This window comes from Mauremys reevesii, linkage group 3, assembly GCF_016161935.1.
Source record: "Mauremys reevesii isolate NIE-2019 linkage group 3, ASM1616193v1, whole genome shotgun sequence".
In the NCBI taxonomy this organism is placed as follows: Eukaryota; Metazoa; Chordata; order Testudines; family Geoemydidae; genus Mauremys; species Mauremys reevesii.
The window spans coordinates 105113062-105138603 of NC_052625.1; positions in this window are offsets into that span (position 1 = coordinate 105113062).

Consider the following 25542-nt stretch of genomic DNA (forward strand, 5'->3'; position numbering starts at 1 on the left):
CAAAGCAGTGTAAAAAGCCTCCCAAATCAGATATCTGAGGGGACACAGCTATTCAACAGTCCTTATTGTAGCCAGGATAATGTCACAGAGACTACATGCAGTATTCAGCTCTGAGTTTGATATGAAGTGTTCCAGGATCGAGCAATTAAAAACAAGATTGATTGCAGATACAATTAAAAAACTAAATAAAATTTGTAAAAAAATGCAAAAATGAACTGCCAATTTCATTCCTCTCAGATCGCAGCATGGCACCTTTCTTTTGTGATGACAGAGCACCAGACTTCCATGGAGAGAGCTTCCCATGGGGGAGAGGTGCTGACATTCAAATTCACAGTGCTTACACTTGTAAAATTCAGTCAATGTGCCTCAAATATTTCTCATTAACAGCAGCATATTTGTGTCTGTTTGGCTTGTCACGGCAATTCATCTTTAATGTTTTATTCTAGTCCTTTTTCTCCCCCACCCCCTTTAATTTGTACACACAGTTTGCTTTTGCCATATTTTCAAATTGTTAATACACATGTGAAAAGGCTGTAATGATTATGGTGGGGTGGCGGGGGAAGTATATAAACTTGAAAGACAACAATAATGATCCTACAAATCATGATTCAGGTCATTGATTCCCATGAGAAGCACCCTGTGGAAAGTTTCCACAAGGATCCTGTCATAGAGCTCCTCCTCTATTGTTGCGTTGGGGTCATGGATTTTTGCCATCTCTCTGTGGAATGGGCTACAGAGCCCAGTCCCAAACCCAGCAGGTTCCCAGGGAGGTATCTGCAGAGATGCTTTGTATCATTATATCATCTCTAGCTCCCGTTGGTCCCTCCCCAGCATTGTATTATCTCTTCTGCTGAGGGCTGGCAGGACAAATTATGTGTACCCCCTGACTCCCATCTGCCCACTCTAGGCTCCAGACTACAGAACACCTTGTGTAGAGTGCTACAGTGGGGGCACCTGGTTCACTAAGCTCTTTCTAAACTTACAGTACATATGCTTGTATGAGAAGAATGCTCCCTTCCCTTTCCCTTCCACTAGCTTTCTCTGCTACTCCATTAATAAGTCAAGGCTCATGGGCCCTTTAACTATGGAGTGGGGGATCTGCAGATGGTAAGAAAGTGGGGGCTGTTCCACAGTGAGAGGTTTTGCCTGTAGTTTGGGGGAGATCTATGCACAGAGGGTCCCCTGCATGCATGGATCTGAAGGGGACAATCTGGATCCATGTTCTCATTAGGCATGCACAACCACATGCTTAAGTTATTTAGTTCACCTAGGAGGGAAATCCCACTGTTAATTTGACATGGACTAGCTACAAAAACCTTTCTCCCTATACTAATTTCTTCTTAATCTTCTTGGCCTAACATGCTTCCGATTTGTCTTTCATTCTATGGCAGTCAGTCAGGCATACACATGGGTATGAGGCATATGGAACTGGTAGAAAGTATAGGCCAAACCCTACAGTCATTATTCAGGCCTAAATCATTTCACATGGAGCTGTGCATAGATGGTCATCTCCACATACCCAGGCCAGGGAAGGTGAGGTAACAGCTTCCTGTGGTAATATCTTCATACCCCAGTGATCTCCAAGGATTCTTTCATTGAAACAGGGCATGACTGAGGTTGGACAAGCATAGGTCCCATCAGCCCCACAAAAAACACTCAGTGAAGGTAACACATTCTAGGGCTGTATTACATTTTTTGTGGAACACCTCTATGATGTAGACTTACATGGGGTTCCAAGAACAGAAAGGATTTGAAGCTATGCTGCCCGGGGACTGAAAAGCCCCAAATTCAGTGTAATGGCAAAAGGCCTCAGCAGAGACGATAGTTCTAGGAGATGGACCCTCAGCATGTTTCATGGAAATCGGGCTGGACAGGGGAATTAACCTGGCCCCACTGATGATGCTAAGGAAATATGTGAAGAAAACAGTTGTTGAGTTCCAAAACCCTTTCCGCAGGAGTGGCTAATCTGGCTCCAAACTACTCATTCTATTGATTCCAGTGTGATTCCTGCCTAGTAAAGACTGCAAGATTTGTTCCTGCTTTAAATATTTGATCTAGTACTAACAACTAAAGCGTGCAATGAAGAAGTACTTATTGAACATTTCTCTATGCATGTATCTGACAATCTCTGAGTGACTGACCATTATCTCCTATGCTACTACTGACATCTCTCTCACTGGAGCTATTACTATTTCAGGAAAAGGCAAAATATACTGTAAATTATAACAGGTTGGACAAACACCTTTCAGAGATGGTCTAGGTTTACTTGGTCCTGCCTTAGCGCAGGGGGTTAGAGTAGGTGACTTCTTCAGGTACCTTCCAGCCCTACATTTCTATGATTCTAATAATTGTGTCTTTGCCCCTGGCAAGGAACAGTGCATAGTTGTGCTGAACCAGGATCAGACCAGGAACTAGTTTGTGACTGTGACTCACAATTTGGTTTCCAGATCCCCATTTGCTCCATTGTGAGGCACAAGAATAATCTGCCGCAGCCTTATATGTATCACAGATTACTTGCACTAGCCAACATGTTAAGGGATAGAGCCAAAGCCACATTCACTCTTCACCCACATGAGGAGAACAAGGAATAGCAACCCCACCGAGGCTTGCTTTCCCCATGATACAGTTGGAAAATGCAGGACAGCTTTTACTTCCTTATATGGGTGGACTATAAGGATCACAATTTATCCTTAGGCAAAAATGGTGCATCAGCACAGTGGAGAAAAAACAACAATCTTTCATCAAAAGAGATCTGAAAACAATACAAAAGGACATAACACTGGGAGGTTACTAATTCCAAGGGCCACTAAGATTGTGCAGTTATTTAGTGCTATTTTCACTTGCCAAGAAGCAATCTTGTGTCCTGCATTTAATAAAAAAAAAGTTTTTAAAATATATTCAGAGTAACCATTAAAATGTTTTATGAAAGTTTCTAAAATATTCAAAATCTCTATAGAACTTTTTAAAAAAAAGTTTTAAAGATTTTTGTTAAACTTCTAGTTTCTTGTTATGACTCACTGTTGTCATAAACAAATGACTACAAGCTAAAACACTTATCTATGGTAGTAATAGAGCTGCAAGGAAACACTGAAAAATGCTTTGTGGGAGCTTGTTGTTTATTAGGGAGATTTATGTTTTGTTTTATAAAACAATCAATCAACAAATGAAAGCTTTTTCTGAATTATTTTTTTGAATTTGTCAGGAAAATGCTTTGTTAAAATTCTGATTTTTTCAAAAAATTCAGACCTGCTCTAGTTTTTCTCAACAAAACATAGAAAACAAGTATTTTGTGTCCTTTTTTAAATATATGTATGAAATCATTTCTTTTTCCTTCGTAAAAAGACACCACATTTTAAAAAATAAACACTGAAAAGACCCTTCAGGGAAGACTCAGGGTTTGTCTTCACTACCAGGGAGATCGACACTGCTGCTATCAATGCAGCGGGTGTCCATTTAACGGGTCTAGTGAAGACCCACTAAATTGACGGCAGAGTGCTCTCCGGTCAACCCTGGTACTCCAGCTCCCCGAGAACAGTAAGGTAAGTCAACCAGAGAGCATCTCCCGGCGACACAGTGCAGTGAAGACACCGGGATAAGTCAACCTAAGCTATGCCAACTTCAGCTATGTTATTCATGAAGCTGGAGTAGTGTAACTTAAGTTGACTTACCCTGGTAGTGAAGACAAGCCCTCAGTCTACAAATAGGAAAAAACATAATGGCTTTTTATGATACAAACTATGGTGCACAGTGAGAAATATATATGGTCACTAGGAACTTTGGGGCACAATCGGATTTTATTCTGAGGATCAATTTTTATTTTAACAGCTGGATATGGATCTCTCCCTTTCCTCCCCCTGCTTTTTAATTTTTATTTATTTCTTACTAAGTTCCAAACCCATCAAGAGAATCTCTTCTCAACAATGGAGTTAGAATACTGTGTACTTTGAATGACAGCATTTGAAATCCTTAAGTGCTACAAGTGCTGCTTACTGTAGGAGTTTAAACAAAATGCCCAAGGCAAATCAACATTCCCTTGCTTTATTCTGTCATGTTAAGGCCTTTTGTGATTTGGCAAAGTTTAATTTTGCTGTAGCTGAGCCAATGGTGAAAAGTGTCAGACTGTACTTAGCTAAGAAGCTGCCTAATATGAGATTACCTGTACACTTTTTTTTTTAAACACTAAGGCATATCTCAAAAAAGTTAGTTCTCATGTTGAAACAGAATTTAAAAAATGCATGCATGAAGAGGATCCCATAAAACATTTTAAAGGGTGTCTCCATCTACCTGGAAACATCCACACTGGATTTAATGGCAGGTAATTTCCACTTTCATATGTTGTGCCAATACGTGCATTATTGATGGCATTTATTACTAAACAGTAGCAGATTCCACAGACATCTTTTAGGATAAATTAGATCATTTAAAACATTCCTGAAACACAAATATTTGAGCAGTGGCTTTGGAGAAAAATGTGACTGGACTACTTCCAACGTCTCTGTATAGATTTTTGTTGCTGCTGCTGCTAGGGGTTTTTTCTCTCCTGCACCCAAAATACAGGGGAATGGCACAAGATCAAGGCCAACTAGAGAGAGCTGCCAAGGGATTCTTCTCTCCCCATCCAGCAGGGAAGAGGAAGCTTTATTCTCTTTCAGCGCCCCTTTACATGCTCTGCCATTGACAAGCTTGGGCCTCTAGTAGTAGCAGCTAATATCACTGCTGTAAATTGACATAGCTCCATTGAAGCTAGTGATGCTACATATCTTTACCCCAGCTGAGGATCTGTCCTTTGATGTGCAATTTAGTGTCCTCTCACCATCGATTGCTAGTCAGAGTTCTCGTGTGTGTGTGTGTGTGTGCGCGCACGTGCACACGCATGCCCATCCGTCCAGGTCTAGAATCTTGGGTGACCTTAAGAAGAAGACAAGGTAAGACAGAGAACTTATGTAAGTATTTGATATGTTGAAACAAAAGTGTTGTGGCACTGTACCAGTGCAATGATTTTTAGAGGTGTTTCTCTTTCTGTTCCTTGGCTGAAAAACACCACTGAGCTGAATGCATGGTGGTTAACATGCCGCAGTCTGTCAATGCATCCATTAGTACTTCTTTGCCTCTAGGTAAAGTGGATATATGAAGGGAAAATGACTAAATTAGGGGCTCGTTTCCAGGCAGCAACATGATGGGAGATTGCTTCATCCTAGAAACAAGTTTTTGCACTGCAAAGTCAGAGACGTTTGGGGAAATTCAGCCAATTTTCTTGTGAAGTGGCAATTTTTTTCCTAATGGGTGTTGAAACAACAACCATTATCAATAGCTAACTCATTCAAATAATGTCAATTAATCCACTGTTGTTTTTATATAGCTTCTACTACACAGTTCAAATGGAAAAAGAAGGATAGGAGTCTCTAAACCACATACACTCCTCCAGAATTGGTGTTGAAAGAAAGAACTACACCTCAGTGGCACATCCCCTCCGGCTTCTAGACGCCATGAACACCACTTTTGTGTAGGTATCCTACAGAACTGATGGGAGGCTTTGGTCAGGCAGGGGAGTGTGAGGAAAAACTAGGGAGCGGCCACTGCTCCCTTGTGCCAAACACATTTCCTACTAGAAATCCCCAGAGGTACAACTGTTGATGGAACCAGCAGTAATGCCTTCAATGCACCTTTTATTGGAATGATGGGTAGGGTCCAGGTACTGGGGCCAGGGTTAATGGGAGACCCTACCACCTGGAGCAAGGAGAGGCTCAGGGAAGTGCGCAGAGAACAGTGCTCCCTAAAGTGATGACCTGGACTTCCCAGTGAATACAGAGGATCCACTGGTTTAATATATATATACTATAGTAGTTGCTCCCCCTCTGCACTTGTGCAAAAGCCACACTCAGAGAAAGAAATTACTACCTTGATATTTTTTTAATTGTAACTTTTAAAATAAAGGGGAAATTCAAACATCCTATGGGTAAAAGAGGATAATATTTTGCCGTGATTGAAGGTTTGCCTCCCAAACTGAGTACAGAATTAAACATGTTTTAACAAAATAAAAGATGAGAAGAGAAATGGTAAGAAGGGACTCAGGATGAGAGGCTATTTGATATGCTTCTTTTTTAATAAAGGCAACATGACTGCTCTAGATGGTTGTGGCAAGCTGACAAAATGCCTACAACATGAACTAAAAGTATGAGTATTCTCGGCTTCTTTAGGCTGATCCCTTTTTCAAAGCCAAGGCAAGTGGAAGCCAGCCCTTAAAAGATATCATTGTGCAGGTAGTGTTTTCTTGTGGTTTTACCCCTTTGAAGTGTTCCTTGACTCACTGATCTTTGATGATCCTTTTTGGTGTTCCTTAATAATTTTACTCTGGAAAAATTACTGTGGTGTTGCACCCCATAATGCTTTATAGAAATATGCTTATGACATATGACATAACTGGAATATGTTTTATGCTAGATATGCCGTGTAACAAATCTCTGCAAAGGTTATATTCAACTGAATATATTCATCCTATTCATATGTGTGTATCGTTTTTATATCTGAAGTTATGAGTGTTGGCTCTCTGCTTGTATTTGAAGTGTTTGCTGTAGGAAGCACATAAGGCAGATTTGGTCAACATAGTGTGAAGGGGTTATTCAAGTAATTGGGAGTACTTAGTTAACAATGGACCTTGAGAGACACCAATCCTCATCTAAGCTTTCCTGGGAACGTTCAAACTAACATGTAAACAACGGCGTTGGCCTGCAAAAAGCTGAATCGTTCATAGACATGTGACTTGCCCAGGTGACTGCAAAACTCCATCTTGTTGAGGGGATTTTTCACAGGAGAAGAGAGGGGCTTCCACCCCAAGAGAGACTATAGAAGCCCTTGGAAACCCCTCCATTTTGTCTTTAGCTGGCTCAAGAGATAGCCTCTTCACCCCAAAGAGATGCCTGAAAGAAACTGGAACAAAGGACAGTGAGTGGTTGCAGGGTGTGAGTGATTGCTGGACCCAGATTACGAAGGAGTCTAAGCTTATTGGAACATCTCTGAGGGTGAGATTTACCTGCATTTAGTTTCCTACTGTATTAGGCTTAGACTTATGTGTTTTGTTTTATTTTGCTTGGTAATTTACTTTGTTCTGTCTGTTATTACTTGGAACCACTTAGATCCTACTTTTTATATTTAATAAAATCACTTTTTACTTATTAATTAGCCCAGAGCAATTATTAATACCTGGCGGAGCAAACAGCTGTGCATATCTCTCTATCAGTGTTATAGAGGGCAAAGAATTTATGAGTTTACCCTTTATAAGCTTTATACAGAGTAAAACGGATTTATTTGGGGTTTGGATTCCATTGGGAACTGTGTATCTGGGTGTTGGAGACAGGAGTACTTCTTAGGCTGTTTTCAGTTAAGCCTGCAGCTTTTGGGGGGATATGGTTCATACCTGGGTCTGTGTTTCTAGCAGGCTAGCATGTCTGACACAACTAGGCAGGGTACTGAAGTCCCAAGCTGCCAGGGAAAACAGGCTAAGAGGTAATCTCAGCACATCAGGTTGCAGTCCCAAGGGGCCTTCTGTGACCCAACCCATCACAGTTGACATCTTCAGATATTTGACTATATGTTGAATAGCAAAAAAAATAAAGTTACTAAGAGCATCACATCATCTACTCTGTGCTTGGTATTCTATGCTCCTTCTGATTTTTCTACACTCCTGATTTTTTTTTTAGAGAGACTTAAGAAGGAGAGTTTTCAAGGTGAATTGAAGAATGTTTTGTGTGTTGTCATGTTTCTTCCTGCCCTGCCACAAACACAAACAGTAACAGATGCATATTGAATCCAATTGTCTCTACAACAAATAACTTCCAGATTTTACAATTAAAATGGTCCTTTAAAGGTTTTTGTATGTTATTAGTATTCTATTCTATATAGATTCTTATACTGAACTAAATCACCATAGTATCTGTCACAAGCAGGATGCAGGCAGTCATGTCTAGAGGGTGGAGCAGGAATCAGGAGCCAGGAACCAGGTCGGGGTGAGTCAGAGTCAGGAAACTGGAGTCAAGCTGAGGGTCACAGCTGGAGTCATGAGCAAGCCAGGCACAATAGTGATCAGAGGTGCAGGCAAAGAGTTGAACATCCAGCATATTGCTACTGAGTTTAAAGCACGCCTGCGGACTCTCTTCAGCCAATCAGACGGTCCTACTGCAAGCCAGCTGAGGTCACTAATCTGTCTGGAGGTGGAACTGGCTAATCTTCAGGCTCAGCTGAAGGAGTTCACTCATACAACAATATCGAAGAGCCTTCCTGTAGTGCATTAAGCAACATGACTACACATCTGTTGTGTTTTGTTTGGTTCAGTACTATTTCATGCCACAAACAAAGACTACCTATTAATGGAAAGATGTGAGATTGGAGGAAGGTTTAAAGGGGGTGTCACACAGATCTGTTCTGGGTCTGGTGTTGTTTAATATCTTTATTAATAACCTGGATGTAGGAATACAAAGCATACTCATCAAATATGAGGACGGCACAATGCTAGGAGGGTTGCCAATGCTTTGGAGAATAGAGCTAAAATTCAGAGGGATCTTAATAAATTGGAGAACTGGGCTACAGACAACAAAATGAAATTCAACAAAGATAAGTGTGGCACTTACATTTAGGGAAGAAAAAACAAATGCACAAATACAGAATGGGGGATAACTGGCTTGGCAGCAGCACTGGTAAGAAGGATCTGGGAGTTGTGGTGGATCACAACCTCATCATGAGTCAACAATGAGATGCTGTTGCAAAAAAATGCAAATGTAATTTTAGGTTGCATTAACAGAGGCATAACATGCAAGTCACAGGAGATGACAGTACCACTCTACTCAGTGCTAGTTAGGCCTCAGCTGGAGTACTGTGTCCAATTTCGGTCATCAATGCATAGAAAGGATACAGAGAAACTGGAAAGGATCCAGAGGCGAGTGACAAAGATGATCAAAGGGATGGAATACAAGCCATATGAGCAAAGGCTGAAGGAATTGGGTCTGTTTAGTTTGGAAAAGAGGGGATTAAAGGGGGACAGGATTGCAGTCTGCAAATACTTACTTGAAAGGCTGCCATAAAAAAGACAGAGAAAAGTTGTTCTCTCTTGCCACTGAGGGCAGGACAAGAGGCAATGGCTTCAAACTACAGCATAGAAGGAAAAACTTCCTAACTGTAAGAATAGTAAGATAATGGAACAGATGGGCCTAGGGAGGTCGTGAAAACTCTTTCACTGGAGGTTTTCAAAAAGGAGGCTGGCTAGCCATCTGTCTTGGATGGTTTAGCCACAACAAATCCTACATCTTGGTAGGAGGTTAGTCTAGATGATCCTTGCAGTCCCTTCTAACCCTATGATTCTATTATTCCATATTAGTAAATTTTTTTCTTTAAATGTGTGTTATATTTATTTTTAAAACTACATGACTAAAATATTTTTATAAAATGATAAATTATATAAAGGATTTGATTCTATTTTTACATATGTCCTGTGTACCTCAGGTCCTTGCAGAAAATGAAATAAACATATGCAGACTGGCACTCTTGCTCAAATTAAGCAGCCTGACCGGATATTATTCTATTTAGCCATTGTGCAGGTTATGAAAAAATGCATTAAGTACACTAGGAATAACCTATGTGCAAAGTGAAGGAAGGAAAGAATTCAAAGAATTAAGACATGGTACCTGACCCAATTCCCAACAGAGTCAAGGACAGTTTTTCCATGGATTTCACAAAAACTGAATCAGGCTTACAAAGGGCAAAATTACTACTTGTAAACTTCCAATCAAAAAAAGGTTTGAGCCAGTTCGTGTAGTGTTTCCAGCTATACATTTAAAGGCTACAGTTGAAAACTTCCCCATTGTGTGGACATAGGGTCAAATCCTGTTTTTAGTGAAGTCGGTGACAAAATTCCAATCAATTTTGGTCTGACCAGGATTTGGTCCATAATTTCTGATTGAGTTCTTCAGATTATTCCCTTTTCCCACCTTTACTATTCTCTGTTTCACATTGGGCTTCTCTTTGCATATACCCATTTATCTTACAACCCAAACCAAATAATAGCTAGAGGAATATCAAACTCATCTAAGTGGAAGAAAGGAGTTGCAGCATTTATTTTCCTATTCCTTCCTTTTCCATGTTCAGTGTTTGAGGTTCATTCATTGTGCATTTTTAGTCATTTTCAGTATAATGTATACTGAAAAAAGTATAAATATTAGGTTAAATGCACAGCTCGATTTTGTTGAGTTACTGTTGTTAAACTGCTTATTTTTTATATAGCCAGACAGTCCCTTTCTACTAACCTTTGCGAAAGAGGCACTTCCATTCTTTCCTTCGGTGGTCAACAAAATACCTAATGGACAAAACTGAAGTCAGCATTTTTACAGTAACTCACAGAGTGCTGTGCTAAGGCAGGTGCATAGATATTCTTTGGGTGGGGTATTGTGCATATATTCAGCAACACATCAATATAGGAGAAAATAAACTCTGTTACTTCTTTCCAAAAAGTGGAACCCTAGGAGGCAAAATTCACCAGGGAGATTACAGGAAGAGTAAAAGTAGGCTGTTTATACATTGGAAGGTCTAGAAAAGATTGATTTACTGCCAGTCTACCACCACCTGTTATTCACCCAGCATTCGACATGTCTCCTCAAGACATTTTTCTTAAGAAATAAGTCTTTGGTTTTCTTACCACATTTCTATCTTGCTCTGCTTGCTCTTCTCATACAACTGCCTCACTACTTTCTTCACTTCCTTCTCCCACTGTAGTCTTCATACCTTTCTTCTTCTGTTGCTATACCTGGAAGAACCTCTCTATCACAGTTCCCTCTCTTCTTTCAGATTCTATCTTTACACAGAACCCCCTCACTCTTCTGAAAATTCCAGCAATGCTTCCCCTTGCCAGTAAATATGCTGTCACTGGGTTGCTGTGCCTATCTTTTAATAAATAACTCTATTTGTAAATTGAAATTATCCCCTTGGTTTCTGTCTATGGAGACAGTAAGGTCCCAATTCAGACAAGAAGTTTAACTTATATTTAATCCCATGGAAGTCAATCAGTGGGGTAAGGACCATATGTCTCTGTTTTATACAAAGACAGACCTCACAGTCAGCACTTGATAAACAATAACAATGTTGTAGTATTTATACATGAAAAGAATAGACACCAACAAGCTTAAATCAAATCAGTTTGCCCATCTATACTTGGGAGGTAACTGCTCAGAGCCTTCCTCCTAGGGGAATTTAATTTCTCAGTTTCAACATGCCTAAGGCGTCTGCTTCCCTTACCAACAAGACACAAACTCTCACTGACAGAGGAATTGTCAGTACATTTGACAACAGTCATGTACAGTACTGAATATAGCTATCATAGCCCCAAAATACCTCAGTAGCTCACTAGAAAGTTTGGGAATAACAAACAGTTGAAAAGCATCCATGTGTGTTAAAAGTTTTTTACAAATGGCAAATCACTATCATTTTAATTTTACTTTCACGATTTTAAAGAGCATCCTTTTTGAGTTTGAGACTTAAAAAAGGGTGACCATCACAGAAACTATGCCTAGGGAGACCCAAAAGGCAGCAGAAAACTGATTTCTTAGCTGTATTTTTATATTAATTATAGATGATATGCTCAGAGAGAAGTTGATTTTCACAGAAAGGGTTGACATTTGAGAAAAATATATACTTTTGCCTATTCAGAAATATTTTTATAGGTTTCTATATTTGGTTATATTAAGAAAAAATACTTCTTTTTAATTATATGTCTTTCTTTGAAGAGTATACTGCAAGCTTCAACAAGCCTTAGGAACTTGACTGCAGATCTTTTTAAGCTATATGAAAATGACAAAGTCAAACATAAGCAAATATCAGTACATGTGTGATTTTAATATTTATTAGAAAGCAGGTAGCTGCTTTCTGGATGGTATGGAATACCCTCCCTAAAAGTATTTACATTACAGCTGTCAAGCGATTAAAAAAATGAATCACGATTAACCGTGATTAATCACACTGTTAAACAATAATAGAATACCATTTATTTAAATATTTTTGGATCTTTTCTACATTTTCAAATACATTGATTTCAGTTACAACACAGAATACAAAGTGTACAGTGCTCACTTTATAATTATTTTTTATTACAAATATTTGCATTGTAAAAAACAAAAGAAATAGTATTTTTCAATTCACGTGGTGTAGTGCAATCTCTTTATCATGAATGTTCACCTTACAAATGTAGAAAAAACCTGCATTTAAAAATAAAACAATGTAAAATTGTAGCTCCTGCAAGTCCACTCAGTCCTACTTCTTGTTCAGCCAATCACTCAGACAAACAAGTTTGTTTACATTTGCAGGAGATAATACTGCCCCCTCCTGTTTACAATGTCACCTGAAAGTGAGAACAGGCATTGCATGGCACTTTTGCAGCCAGCATTGCAAAGTATTTATGTGCCAGATATGCTAAACATTTGTATGCCCCCTCAGTGGTTTGAACATTGGCCCGCTAAACCCATGATTATGAGCTCAATCCTTGACGGGGCCATTTAGGGATCTGGGGCAAAAATCTGTCTGACAATTGTCCTGCTTCAAGCAGGGGGTTGGACTAGATGACTTCCTGAGGTTTCTTCCAACCCTAATCTTCTATGATTCTGTGCTTCAGCCACCATTCCAGAGGACATGCATCCATGCTGATGACAGGTTCTCCCAAATAACAATTCAAAGCAGTTCAGACCAACACACTTTCATTATCTGAGTCAGATGCTACCAGCAGAAGGCTGATTTTCTTTTTTTGGTGGTTTGGGTTCTGTAGTTTCCACATCTGAGTGTTGCTGTTTTAAGACTCCTGACAGCATGTTCCACATGTTGTCCCTCTCAGACTTTGGACAGCATTTTAGATTCTTAAAACTTGGGTTTAGTGCTGTAGCTCTCTTTAGAAATCTCACATTGGTACCTTCTTTGCATTTTGTCAAATCTGCAGTGCAAGTGTTCTTAAAATGAACATTATTAATACATCACACAAGTAAGATTTTAGTCTTTACAACTTCTTGAAAAATGGGTAGGTACGTACATTCTAGTAGTTCATACAAGCACACTCTCAGAACCCCTTCAGTTCCTATTGAAATCGTACTGAACACACCTGTACTACTCTTTTTACTTATCTGCTCGCTACAGGCCAAGGGAAAAAGGCTACTGGGTCTAGGTCTTGCCTTTGCCACTATCAGCATCACCATCAGTCTGCCAAAGGAAAATATGCCCCCAAGAATTGTACTACCATATGGGATGGCTCCTCAACATTAGCACATGATCCAGGATAGAGTCATAACTCCTTACAACAATCAGAACAAAGAGGCTTCACTTCCTAAATTTTAACTACCTATTTTAAAAGAAAAATGACCCCTAAAGCCATGCCTGAGAGCAATCCATATATTTCTTTAGCACCACATAGAAGCTCCCATGGGCTGCATTTCTGCCACCTTTGATAACATTGTAGTCTGGAAGCTCAGCTACATACACTTTTCTCCCCCTCTCCACCTAACCTACTCCACAGCTCCCCAGAGTGAAGGAAACTCTGGTTTTGTTTTTCTGCAGCAAGCTAAACAGTCCACTTAGAAGTCTTCTGCACTCTGTATGTCTCAGAAGTCTGCCTGATAGGGACTTTGACTGGTTTCTCTGATAGGCTAAGCAGATGGCCAGAAGCTTAGATTCAGCTGGTTAGCAGCAACACCCTAGGAAGGAACTAGTAAATTGCAATAAGGTGTTACTCAACATAGGTAAGAGTATCAGAGTCTGGCCCTTAGTGAATAAAGTAAAAGTGGTAGAAATAGTGTCTAGCTTTAGTAAGGCACTCCCAGGGAAATTAGAGAGATGCAGATCAGAGGAAATACTATACAATAGATACCCAGTTGGCTAAACCAAGTCAAATATTGTAGGCAATTATTAATGGGGTCAGTGTCATGGTGAGGTGAGTGTCAAGTGTGATCCTGCATGGGGTCCATGCTAGCTCTATTACCATTCAATATTTTCATTAGCTGCTTTGTGGGATAGAAAGGAGCACACAGTAATTCAATTCACAGCTGATATGAAGCTAGGAAGGACTGTGAATTCTTTGGAGGATACATACAGAGCCATCTTAATAGCTTTGATAATTGGAATGAAAGAAATAAAATTATATTCAATAAGGACATAAGTAAACTGGTTCATATAGGGAGGAAAAATCACATACACAAATATAGAGAAACGTGGGGGTCACTGGGTAGGCGTAATGTGACTGAAGGACTGGGGATTATAGTAGATGATAAACTGCATAGGAGGTGAACACGCAGTGCTTTCACCCAAAAAAATGCTACAATTTATTAGATAGTATTAAGAGTAATAAATCTAAAATAAGAATTAATTATTCTGTTCTACTTAGTGCTTATTAAGCATCAGTTGGAGTCCTACATTGAGTTTTAGGCATCACACTTGAAAAACGAGAGGCAAATTGGATAGAGTTCAGTGAAAAACCAAAAATGATTAAGCATTTAGAAAACAAGGCCTATGAGAAATGATCTAGGGGAAAAAGGACTAACGGGAGACATGATAACTGACTAAATATGCTATGGGATGCTATAAAAAGGACAGGGACCAATTATTCTTGCTCTGTCCTTGTTGACTGAGAAATAATAGGTTTACAGGGAGACTGCAGCAGGGAAAATTTATGTTAAATAATAGAAAAACCTTTATAAGTATAAGAACAGTTAGACTTAATGGAATAAGCTGCCAAGGGAGGTTGTGAGATCACCTTCATTGGATAGATTCAAGGTTAAAAAAATATCATCAATCAGAGAGGTTAAGGGATAATTAAATCAATCTTGCCACGTTGCAAGGGGTTTGACTAGATAACATAAAAAGTCCCTTCCAGACCAAGTGTTTCTTCTCTCCCATATATATTACATACACAGACACATCTATGAGAGGAGACTACATGATGGATGATCCCTCTGTTATGACACATATGCACCATCCCATCTCTCCTCATAAGAGAAGACACAGTATATGTCATAACAAAGATCAGTCTTGTATCATACATACTGGATTTTCTCCACTCATTGCTCTGCAGGGCTGAAATTGTTTTATTTGACAGTAGTGGAAAGCTGAATGTGCGTACAATGTGAGAGAGCAGAAAATAGTGAACACTGTTGGACTTTTAATGACTCAAGTTTATTTCCTCAGTTTAATAATTAAGCACGTATCCAAACCAAAATCCTGAATCTAATCAGCCATAAACTCTGGAAATTTGGATCTGAAGTTTGCAGAATAAGCACATGTCCAGAAATTGTGATTTTTTAAATTATAGAGCAAACCTCTTCTTTGTTCCCCCACATTCTTTGCAGGGGAACACAAATTGGTATTATTATTTCTTGTCTTCTGTAACAGCTGCCATTAACTCTTAATGAGAAGACTAATTGTGGATGGTGATTTGGATGCTGGTTTAGCTGAAGGATCACAAATGTTTGGTATCACCATCATTACCTGCTCCTGTGCAATATATTTAATACTATTTATTGTAGCTCTCTTGTTCAAAGAAGACTTTAAAAAAGGGAGCAATGATGTAGAGCTACAGACTGTTGGTGCTGTAACATGCTAGAGGGGACATTTACATATGTGTGGTGGGATTGCCCTAAGGTATGGATTTATGGAACCACACTATCTAGGCAAAGCAGCCCGATCCTTGGTTTCCCTACACTGATTAGAATGTCTGCTACTTTCCTTGGGGTGGACAAAGTCCATTTTTCAAGAAAGATTGATCTTTATTTTCAGCTGATTGCCACCAGACTTCCCATTGCATCTTCATTGCTTATCTTCCTTGCTCTCACTCTGGGCAAGTGTTCTTGAAAGGTATGGAATGCCTTGCTTATGGAAAATTTTCTCAGGAAGGAGAAAGATAAAAATTACCAAAATTGGGCGATTTAGTTACTTTTAGTAACTCATGCATAATGCTGGATGCATACTGCAAAATGTATTAATTAAAACACACATTAATCACAGGCCATGAAAAATAAAGAGTGAATCACTGAAGATGCTTTTATTCCCTCAGCGAGTGAGTGGACTGGGGAAGACAAATAGCAAGAGATAAGGAGGTCCAGTGAATTTTAAAATCTTCACCTATTCTCTTTTGCAAATATGACTATTTTAATTCCACTTGGATCTCAGATTGAAAAATAGTTGGATTACTAACCGAGGAAAGAAAAAAAGATTAGACAGGATTTATTAGCTGCCTAACAAATTTTCCATTACATTTCCTTGGGATACATTCACACCAAAGAACTGTGCCTGTGTATAGCTGTAAAGGCTGTGGACAGATCCTTGTGTGGATCATTTAATCATCTCTGTACGTGAGCTCTGACCATGGAGAGTTCAAAGAGCAGCTGTGTTTTTCCTCTTTCTCTACAGAACAGTATGACAAATGCTACTTTCTATATGTATGCAGAGAGATGTGAATAGCTGTAATGAATACCCTATTCAACTTTTTCATTTAAAAAACTAAGTCTCACTCCTATTAGGTTGTGAGCACCCTCCACTTGGAATTCAATGAGTATTGAAAACACCATCACTTTTAAAGATCATGAACCTATGGCTGCTGGTTAGCAACACCCTAAAAAGGAGCCAGTGAATTAAGTCTAATATGAGGTAACTGTGAGAACTATCTGATTAAGGGGGGAATGGACTCAATATCAAGGTCCTCTCATGGATCAGCAATTGGTTAAAAGACAGGAAACAAAAGGCAGTAATAAATGGTCAGTTTTCACAGTGAAAATATGTAAATAGTGGAATCCCCATAGGATCTGCACTGTCACCTGTTCTGTTCAAGATATTTATATGTGGTCTGGAAAAGGCAGTAAACGGTGAGGTGGCAAAATTTGCAGATTATACTAAATTAGGCAAAATTCAAAATGGACTATGAAGAGTTTCAAAGGTATCTCACAGAATTGAGTGAGTGGGCAACAAAATGGCAGATGAAATTCAATGTTGATAAACGCAAAGTAATGCACTTTGGAAAACATAATCCCAACTATACATATAAAATCATGGGTCTAAATTAGCTGTTACTGCTCAAGAAATTTTTTCAAGTCATCATGCATAGTTCTCTGAAAACATCTGTCCAGAACTCAAAAAAGCTAACAGAATGTTAGGAGCTATTAGGAAAAAGATAGATAAGACAAAAAATGCCATAATGCCACTATATAAATCCATGGCACACCACAACTTGAATACTGCTTGCAGTTCTGTTCACCCCATCTCCAAAAATAAATATTGGAATTAGGAAAAGTAAAGAGAAGAGCAACAGAAATGATTAGGGATAAGAAAGAGCTTCCATATGAGGAGACTGTTCAGTTTAGAAAAGAGATAATGCGGTGTGGGGGATATAATAGAGGTCAATAAAATTGTGAATGGTGTGGAGAAAGTGATTATGAAAATGTTCATAGAATCATAAAATTGTACGGTTAGAGGGTCCCACAAGGGTCATCTAGTCTAACGCCTTCAACACAAGAACCAGGGGTCACCCAATGAAATTAATAGTCTGCAGGTTTAAAACAAACATAAGGAAGTACTTCTTCACATAATGCACAATCAACTTGTTGAACTCATTGCCAGGGGATGTTGTGAAGGACAAAAGTAGTCCTGGGTTCAAAAAAGAATTAGGTAATTTCATGGAGGATAGGTCCATAAATGGCTATTAGCCAAGATGGTCAGGGACACAACCCCATGCTCTGGGTGTCCCCAAACCTCTGACTCTCTGAAGCTGAAACTGGATTACAGGGGATGGATCACTCAATAAATTTCCCTGTTCTGTTCATTCCTTCTGAAGCATCTGGGAGTGGCCACTGGCAGACAAAGCAAACTATCCAGCTACGTTGGAACGATAGGAAGTATGGCAAGAGACCACCCTGGCTTAACCAGGATATCTTCAATGATCTAAAAATCAAAAAAGAGTCCTACAAAAAGTGTAAACTAGGTCAAATTACAAAAATTATAAAATTTGTTTATATTTATACATGAATATAAACAAATAACAACAAGGCACAAAGCGAGATCCGAATAGCTAGAGACATAAAGGGTAACAAGAAAACGTTCTACAAATACATTAGAAGCAAGAAGAAGACCAAGGACCGGGTAGGCCCGTTACTCATTGGGGGGTCTGGGGAACAATAACAGAAAATGTGAAAATGGCAGAGGTGCTTAATGACTTTTTTGTTTTGGTTTTCACCAAGAAGGTTAGTAGTGATTGGACGTCTAACATAGTGAATGTAAGTAAAAATGAGGTAGGATCAGAGGCTAAACTAGGAAAAGAACAAGTTAAAAATTACTTAGACAAATTAGATGTTTTCAAGTCACCAGGGTCTGATGAACTACATCCTAGAATACTAAAGGTGCTGATTGAGGAGATATCTGAGCCATTAGTCATTATCTTTTAAAAGTTGTGGAAGACAGAAGAGATTCCAGAAGACAGGAAAAGGGCAGATATAATGCCCATCTATAAATAGGGAAATAAAGACAACCCAGGGATTTACAGACCAGACAGCTTAACTTTTGTACCCAGAAAGATTATGGAGCAAATAATTAAGCAATCAATTTACAAACATCTAGAAGATAATAAGGTGATAAGTAACAGTCAGCATGGGTTTGTCAAGAACAAATCATGTCAAACCATCCTGACAACTTTCTTTGACAGGGTAATAAGCCTTTTGGATGGGGGGAAGTGGTAGACATGGTATATCTTGACTTTACTAAAGCTTTTGATACTGTCTCACATGGCCTTCTCAGAAACAAACTAGGGAAATGCAACCTAGATGGAGCTACTATAAGGTGGGTGCAAAACTGGTTGAAAAACTATTCCCAGGGAATAGTTATCAGTGGTTCACAGTCATTCTGGAAGGACATAATGAGTGGAGTCCCTCAGGGATGAGTTCTGGGTCTGGTTTTATTCAATATCTTCATCAATGGTTTAGCTATTGGTATAGAGAGTACACTTATAAAGTTTGCAGACTAAGCTGGGAGGGGTTGCAAGTGCTTTGGAGGATAGGATTAAAATTCAAAATGAACTGGACAAATGGGAGAAATGGTCTGAAGTAAATAGGATGGAATTCAATACGGACAAATGCAAAGTATTCCACTTAGGAAGGAACAATTAGTTCCACACATACAAAACGGGAAATTACTGCCTAGGAAGGAGTACAAAGGAAAGGGAAGACTGAAAAAATTAGGTTTGTTTAGTCTGGAAAAGAGAAGACTGAGAGGGGACATAAAAGTACGTAAAAGATTGTTACAAGGAAGGGGGAGAAAAATTGTTCTTTTTAACCTCTGAGGCTAGGACAAGAAGCAATGGGCATAAATTGCAGCAAAAGTGGTTTAGGTTGGACATTAGGAAAATCTTCCAACCTATCAGAGTGGTTAAGCACTGGAATAAATTGCCTAGGGAGGTTGTTGAATCTCCATCATTGGGGATTTTTAAGAGCAGGTTGGACAAACACCTGTTAGAGATGGTCTAGATAATACTTAGTCCTGCCTTGAGTGCAGGGGACTAAATGATGTCGTAAGGTCCCTTCCAGTCCTATGATTCTATGATTCCCTACTCACAAGTACCGAGTCTTGTATAATAAAAGTCTGAAAGATGAATATCCCTTTAACATGTCATTCTCCTTTCCCTTGGCTGCACCCCACTCAGAGTTGGTTGTCTGAAGTCAGCGAAGTCCCAGCATTCAGATATGTGTTGACATGGGTTCACCTCCCACCCCTGAAGGGGAAGGGAGTCAAGCAATGGCTCTGCTCTTGTTGCTTATTACTATTGGAGTTGCCTCTGCCACTGCTTACTGCCACTTCTGTGTGGAGTTGCAATGCTGTGTTGTGAGGTTACTCCACTTAGCCTAGTTCTTAGTAACTTCACTGCTGTTGCATACTCAGTGTTGTCTTTCAATACAAACACTTCCCACATAAGGTCTAAGGTTCAGTGATTCCAGCTCTAATGATCACTGAACAGACACAAGAACTCCAAAGTAAGTCTGATTGGCTTGTTTTTAAGCACTAAAGAAGGGTCAAAGAGTGCCTAGTACACTTTAAACAAACTCCAAAGTACCAGAAAGAAACACCCACACCCATTCCCTCTGACTGTCACTTGAATTGGGCTTCAATTAGTGAGTGAGGTTAAAGTTAGGGTGACCCCCTCAATTAGGGAATGTTAGTTACAGTTCTGCAACTTTTTAGTCATACAGTAAGGATAATACCATTTACCCCTGAATTCAAGACTAAAGTTAATTTTAATCCTAAATAGCTAGAATTGGACACTTTGGCAAAACAGGTCTACCTAATGATCACCGAGGTGTGTCTATGCAAATATGATCTGCTCCTGAGGTCTTTTCCCCCAGTTCATCAATAGATGGCAGAGGAGAGCTCATTTAGATGCAGTCTTATGCTTAACATTACAGAAGGATCTAGAGGCCTCTATTGGGATCAGAGCCCTGCTGTGACAGGCATTGGTAAATATAACATATAACAAGACCCTAGACCCAAAACCTTACAAGCTAAATATTATACTGAGCTAAAATGTGAGTTAAATGAACTTTTGGGGTTACTAGTTTTAACTGAACTTAGATTGTCTCTTTTTCATCATGTAGTTTAAGTTTCCCTTTCTGCCATCTGTGCTGGAGTTTGCTGTTGTACTGAGCTGTGCTAACTTCAGCTCTCCCGGGATAATGAGAGCAGACCCTGCCACTAGTCCTACCTACTAGAAAAATCTCCCTCCATCCCATCTCTGTCATCAACCACCCACTTGGTACCTCACCTCCAACTATGAAGGCAGACACAGATCCCTTTAGAGTTGTCATCAGTGCTGCTCCATCAGCTGAATGACAGGGCCTTTTGTCTAGTGATGCAGTCAAACTTCCTTTTCTTCTTCCCTCCTGGAGATTAAGTGTGTCACCTCTGTGGTACACTTAGGCCCCTCAACAGTCCACAAAATGAGTCCGAAATCAATTTCCAGACTCACTTTTCCCACATAGTATAAAACAGCCTGCTACCAAGGCCTGCGGTAGTTGCTACCGCTTCTGCCAGTCAATTGCTCTGTTAAATTCTACTGTAGGCTGCATAAGAGTGCAGATATGTCAGAAAATACAGTTGTCCAAGGGAAATGGATAGCCCCAGAAAAAAATCACTCCCCTCTCACATCTCTCCCCCAAAAGCCCTCCACTTTAATTAAAGCCAGATATGTCTTCAAAGCCACACAGATTTTAAGATGGATTCTAAAATTAAAGCAAGCTATCAGTCTGACACTAAATGCAGCATGCAAAGTTCAAATACACTGTAAAGAATTGAATCATAGTAAATAGATTAAATTTGCTGATAGAACAAATAAAGGCAAAAGGGAGTGCAAGCAATACAGCATGTTATTCAAATTAGACTGTAAACGCTTCTGGGCAAGGACTCTCTTGCCACTGCAGCCCCACTCAAGATGTTTCTCCCTTGCCCCTTACATGAGAGTGGCCTATACAATCCCAGTAGCAGCATGTGCACTCTCAGTGCTCTGAAGAGCTCCTGCTTACCCTTCCCACCCCAGGCCATCAGGAAGGTGGATAATTATTAATGGGAGAACTGACATAGAAAGTTTAACAGCTTTCCCAAGGTCACACAGCAAACTGGTGCCAGAGCTTGGAATGGAATAAACTCATGAGTTCATTCCCCTGGTTCTAAAAATGGTACTTCCTATGATGTGCTTGTGACTTCTGCAAATTATGCAACAGTGATCTTCAGGGAGGAAATGAGACTCCCCTTGCAGATTACAGAGGTGAGTTTTGCCACATCTTATTTAATGCTGCACTATTTCTGACCAGGAGAAGGCAATTAAATGCCTGGTCAAGGTAAAATGCATTTTCCCTGTATTCTTTTGCTCCAGTACTCTTTAGCAGTAAGCAATGAATGTGTTAGCTACAAATGAAGAAGTAATTGAATTGCTTAATGAAAACGATAAGAGGGCTTAAATGATTTCAGCATTTTACATTTTAAAGTAAGGAAAAATAGAGTAGATAATATATAAAAACAAACACACTCTCTTACTTATTGTATTAGGCCTGGATTGCCAGTGACACTTGTTGCACTTCAGTCAAACATGGGAATTATGCTATGACCCAGGAGATTACATTACTTCTAATGGGATTAGCTTTAAAAAGAGAGAGAGAGAAGAGAGAGTCTATAGCAAGATTCAAGAAAAGAGTAGACATTTGTGAGAACAATCATCAAGGTTCAGTTACATTAGCTGGGTCAGGCATTACTAGGTATATCAAATCTCATGCATCAGGAAATAAGATGATTCAAGAAGACAGTTTTCACCCATGAATCGTGTTGTACAATTGGCCAAATGCACTATTTGGAGTGAAGAAGGAAGTGTAAACTTATTCTTGAGGCTCAGAACAGAGGTCAGGAGTCCTGAGTTCTATTTATTGCTCTGTCACAGGCTCCTTGTGTTAGCTTAAGCATGTTACTTAAACCCAAATTTTCAAATGTACGCTAAAGAACAGGAGCAGCAAAAATAGTACAGGCAGCCGAGAACTCTTTTCTTAGGTCCCTGGATTAGGGGCCATGTTTTTTGTTTTATTTTTCACTCCTTTTTTTTTGTTGTTGTCTCTGCTTCTAAGGATCCTTTTGAGGAACACGGTGTGATATGGCATGTATTAAGGTAAGTGCGCTATTCGCTCCCACTGAATCTTCACAAATCTCTATTATGCAGAAAGAATGGACAACAGGGGATGGATCACTTGATGTTCCGTTCATTCCCCTTGAAGCACCTGGCATTGGCCACTGTCAATAGACAAGATACCGGGCTAGATGAACCTTTGGCCAGACCCAGTATGGCCATTCTTATGTTCTTATCCATAGGAAAATGTAGGAATCTTCCCAAAGTTCCTGACTTAAGGAGAGAGCCAAGTCTAAACAAATTATCTAGCTAAGGTACTTATATGCCCCCCATAACCCTGTGGGAAACAGAATTGTTATTATTGCTGTTTTACAGATGGAGAACTGAGGCACAGAGAGCCTAAGGAATTTGATGAAGGTCTCACAGCAAGTGGAGAATTGAACCTCAGCATCCCAGACAGGCAGCCTGACCACTGACCATCCTCTCATCTGTGAGGCTCTTTCCAAAATCTCCAGAAGGAGTTCATTTCTCCTCTCTGGCCAAGACCAAACTGACTTCAGTGACTAGCAAGATCAGGCAGCCTATCTCTCACATCTGGAGGATTCCAAGCTAAAAAGAAGATGGGTTACAGAGGATGCTTCACCTACTAAGATTACAGACATAGAGGGATGATTTTTATTGGTTGTGTGTTATCTTGATGGTATCAGTGTCATTGTGTGCAATTGCAATTATTCCACTAGGGGTGTGTGTGTGTGTGTGTGTGTGTGTGTGTGTGTGTGTGTGTGTGTAAAATACACATTCAAGATTCTCTACAATCATTTGCAATCACTGCATCATGTAAAAAAGTTGCTCTGAGTAGTTTAACTGACCTTATTCATCTCTAATAAATTCAGATTCCAAAAAACACTTCAGTAAAAACATCTTTTTTGACTTGACCATACACTTAATTAAATTAGATATTAGATGACTATTAGAGAAATCAACAGAACTAAGATACATGTCAACAGAAGTAACGTATGCCTTGTGTACTACCATAAATGCTGAGGCCACAATTGTGAGCAGCTCCTACAGAGGCCACACAAAAAGGAAAGCTATTTACTTAACCCACCCACACCGCACACATAGACATGAAAAAGGGCTTACTGTAAGCTCACCCTCAATAAAAGAACTTCTATTTTATTTGTGCCACTATCAATGACTAATCTGAGTAGAGTGGGTGGCAGGTCCTGCTGTCACCACAGAAAGTATGGCTCAGACTGTTAAAGTTGCTGCTAATACAGTAGTGGAAACAAAGTTCCTAGTGGTGGTAGAAAATACAGGAATGGTTATTCTACCGCTAAGAATTCTGACCACAAGAAAGTTGAGCTGTCTTGGTCACAGTCTGTAAATACTTACATGGGGAGAAGATTTCTCAATCTAGAAGACAAAAAAGGCATAACATGATCCAGTGACTAGAAGCTGATGCTAAAGAAATTCAGAATAGGAATAATGCACACATTTTTAACACTGAGTATAATTAACCACTGGAACCACTTACCTAGGGATTATTGCAGTTTCTATCTCAAGACTGGGTGTCTTTCTAAAAAGGATGCTCCAGCACAACCAGAAGTTGTGTTTCTCAACAAGAAGTATTGGGTGAAATTCTATGGTCCGCATTATGCAAGAAGCCAAACTAGAAAATCACAATGGTCCTGTGATGGGGAATTTGCCCAACACTGGCCTGTAAGGGGATAATGGAGTCCTAATAAGGCTGCATGAAAAGCAGCCAATAGGAGAGAGGCTGCAAAGAACAGCCAATCAGAACCTGTCAGGACCATATAAAAAGAGCTTCAGGGCAGAATAGGGTCAGTTGCTCCCTGGAGCTCCAGGAGAGAGGACTTGTTGCCTTGCAGGCAGGGAAAGATAGCACCTTGGACAGAGCAGTGCTGGGCAGGAACAGGGGAGTGAGAGTGAGTTCCTGGCTGGCTGCTAAGATGGGCATACTGAGGCCCTGAGATAAAGGTGAAGAAGGTGCTGGCCCAGGGAAATGTACTGAGAGGTTTGAGAGGATGCAGCACATGGCTGCCATCTACAGGGTTCCTGGGCTAGGACCCAGAGTAGTGGGTGGGCCTGGGTTTCCCCAACCCCCACTTGCCACTGAGGAGGTGGCTGGACAGTTAGACTGCTGTACTGGCCCCCAGGAGGGAGGAGTGCAGAGTGTGGCCTGGCCAGAGGGTTGTGTCATGAAGAGGATGCTACGGTCCTTGGAGTGACATGGGTCCAGGAGCAGAAATGACAGCGAGTGAGACACCACTGGGAGTGGACATATTGATCTGTGAAACTGATCACCAAGATGACCAGCAGAAGGTGCTAGTGTGGTGAGTGGCGCCATGGGTGCTGGAACTAGGGGTGTTGGGGGTGTGGCAGCACCTCCTGATTTAAAGTGGTTTCCATCATTTACAGGTTTTACAGTTTTGTTTAATGGCTTGCAGCACCTCCACTCTACAAATTGTTCCAGCGCCTATGAGTGGAGCCCTGTCACAGGTCCCTTCTGACCTTAAAAATTTATAACTAGTCCCATTGCCTCTGTGGAGAAATGAATGCTAAATCCAGTGATTTGGCTGGGGAAGAAGACAGACCAAGAACCATGAGGGTTCTGAAGGCCCTGGGCATCAGCTGGTAGCATAACCAATGAGATAACATGTCTCATGTGGCTGAAGCCATCACTATAGGTGGAGTTTGTGCACCATTGATTAATAAAGGCTCTGATCCAATAAAGCACTGCCATGGGACTATTCACAAGCTAAAAGTTATGTGTTGCTTAAGTGCATTGCTGGACTGAGACTATAACAAAGGCTTAATACTATCAGTCTCATTATAGTAAGTTTCTCTAACATTATGAACAAGTACAA